Consider the following 3,176-nt stretch of genomic DNA (forward strand, 5'->3'; position numbering starts at 1 on the left):
AATAATTCTTAAATTTCTAATGACAATCCTACCCTTATAAATATTAAACTAGATTAAGGGTCAAGATGTGTTCGTTTTGTTCACAAATAGGGTAAGGTTCACAAATGAACCTAACCCTATATATATATATATATATATATATATATATATATATATATATATATATATATATATATATATATATATATATATATATATATAGGACAAAGATCCGTTAGGAACCACCCTTTATTGCGAGAACCGCGAGAACCAGTGTGAACACAAACAGTAATACCTAAAAAAATCTAAAAAACACCCAAAAATTTTTTTTTTTATTTTTTTACTATTTTTTATATAAAAATCGCTACTTTTAGTATCCAAAAAAAAAAATTTTTTTTTTAAAAAAAAAAAAATTTTTTTTTTTTTTCGCTACTAAAAGTAGCGATTTGAACATAAAAAATAGTAAAAAAATAAAAAAAAATTTTAGATTTTTTTAGATTTTTAGGTTTTTTGGGGGGTTTAGTTTTTAGCATTTTAGCTTGGGGGGGGGGTGGGGTGGGGGGGGGGTTAGGTTTTTTTTAGGTTTTTTGAGGGTTTTAGTTTTTAGCATTTAGCTTGGAGGGGGGGGGTTAGGTTTTTTTTTTTGGGGGGGGGGGGGGGGGTTGGGGGGGTTTAGGTTTTTGGGGGGTGGGGGTTAGGTTTTTTTTAGGGTTTTTTTAGGTTTTTTTAGCTATTTTAGCTTGTGTTCACATTGGTTCTCGCGGTTCTCGCAATAAAGGTGGTTCTCGCATGAACCTTACCCTATATATATATATATATATATATATATATATAGGCCGATTATTTTACAAATTGTCTTAACGTACGCTGGGTACGCGATGCAGTATCAACATGCGATGTTATTTTGAACATGCGATTTTGATTTTTTTAACATGCTAATTTAATTTTTTTTAACATGCAAATTTAATTTTTTTTAATACATGCGATATTTGGATTTTCGCAACATGCGATTTTCATTTTTGGTAACATAACGTGCGATTTTGTCATCGCGTACGCAGCGTATGTTATGGCATAGTGTACGATATATTTTTTCTCTATATATATATATATAACCATATATATATAACAGATAAAAAAGAGTCGAGTCTAAGAAGAGCTAGAGCTTAAAAAACTATTATGTATTTAAACTCAAACTTTAAAGTTGGAGCTCAAGATGCAAACTCAGTTGTTTAGCTCGATCTTCGCTCATTTACATCTCTCTTGGTGTTATTTGGAAAAAAAATGTATAGAATGATATAATTACCCTCAATCCATATATTTAGTTTGTTGGACCAAAGTCAAAGTATACTTGCACATTCAAGAATCAAGACCGCCTAATACTTCCATATAATCATGGTATCAAATGGAATGTATCCTAGCGCTATTAAGGTGTGTTGATACGATGTTCCTTTACATGTTATTGAGGATTCAAGTTTCACGACGAACATCATGTATGCGAGTAAAATTATAGAGTGTTTGGTTAGTTGTTAAAAAATATAGTTACGGGTCCCAAAAGTCTTTTTGGGTAATTTTTTAAACTTAAAATTGAGGGATCGGAAGCACCTAGTTCTCTTATCCATTGCTAAGACCCGTCCAACGTGCACACAAATCCCAACACTAGAAAAACCACATATACCAAGAGCGGTGATCAACACATAACATAATATAACAACCTTCAAAATCCAAACGTCGCAATCGGAGTTTAGAATATTTTCTTAACTAACATGAAGTATGTAGATGAAAAAATATTTGATACCAGGTAGAAGTCGAAAAGCGCAATTTGTAAACCCAACATTTCAAAGGTACAGTTTTAATAGTTGATAGATTTTAAAGAGACGTTCAATAAAAATCAGTTATTCATAAGGCTAAAACTTAGGTTCAGTACAGATGCCTTCAAAACAAAATTAATAACATTTGAAAAGTCGATGACACATATGGGTGTAAAAGACGGACAACAAAATATGATTCAAGTATGACATTACACAAGTACATGATACATTGTAGTTATAATTCAAGTATAACATTACACAAATACATGATACATTGTACTTAAGCACCCATCCAGATACGCAAATAGAGATGAAAACTGGTAGTCCACGCATGACCTAAACATGTACAACAAACTCGTTAGCGTAATGCTAAGAACACATCCATATGATAACTACAATGTTCAACAAAATGTTTAAAAACTATTACAAAAGACCATTTAGCATTCAAATATTGGGTCCATATGTTGTAAGGTTATGAGCCATACAGTACTTCATTGTGACCTCTACTTCATACATCATACAGTTAGCGCAAAAGCATAGGTTCTACGTACCCCCACAGTATGTTTACGATCAATCAGGGCTTTATTAATAAATTTTCAACACATCCCCTGATTTTGTAGTTAAAATCCACAATTATCACCAAGTATCAAATATTTTCACACAATCTAATATACTGCACTAAATGGTATATGGACCATGCTTGATTCTGATATGTTTTTAGGGTTTCGACCATCTACAGGTCGGTGGTTGTATTAACAATGTGTGGAGGTGTGTAGCTAGTGTTGTGTGTGTGATACTTGTAAGGGACGTATGTGAAAAAGTTTTTGGTTGAATTGGTGTTTATAAAAGAATTGCATTTAGCTCCAATAAAAATTATAAAGTGTTTAGTTTATAAGCTTATAAAATGATTTATAAAAATCAAACGTTAAAATTACCCTTTTAACAAACCCGCACCCCAATTCCCAAGTTTCTCACTTACTCTCCCTAAAATTGATCAACCCTGTTACCCTCTCCCTTGCCATCGACGTGTGAAACTGAAGATAGTCACTAACTAATGGAAATTAAAGGAACTAACTCCCATTCATGTTTATATCTAACCAATTAAACACGTCTTAATTAAACGGACTAAATTTTGAATGGCGCAATTTCTATGAATTTTCTAAACGATAATAACTCTTAACTAGTCTAAATGTGACATATATAAGAAAAGAAAAGTAGATAAAACTTACAGTGTAGTTCTACTTGTTTCTTTAAGTAGACTTAATGGTAATAGGAAAAGAAAAGTAGATAAAACTTACAGTAAAGTTCTACTTGTTTCTTCAAGTAGACTTAATGGTAAAAAAGAAAAGAAAAGTAGATAAAACTTACAGTAAAGTTCTCCCTGTTTCT

This window comes from Helianthus annuus, chromosome 1, assembly GCF_002127325.2.
Source record: "Helianthus annuus cultivar XRQ/B chromosome 1, HanXRQr2.0-SUNRISE, whole genome shotgun sequence".
In the NCBI taxonomy this organism is placed as follows: Eukaryota; Viridiplantae; Streptophyta; class Magnoliopsida; order Asterales; family Asteraceae; genus Helianthus; species Helianthus annuus.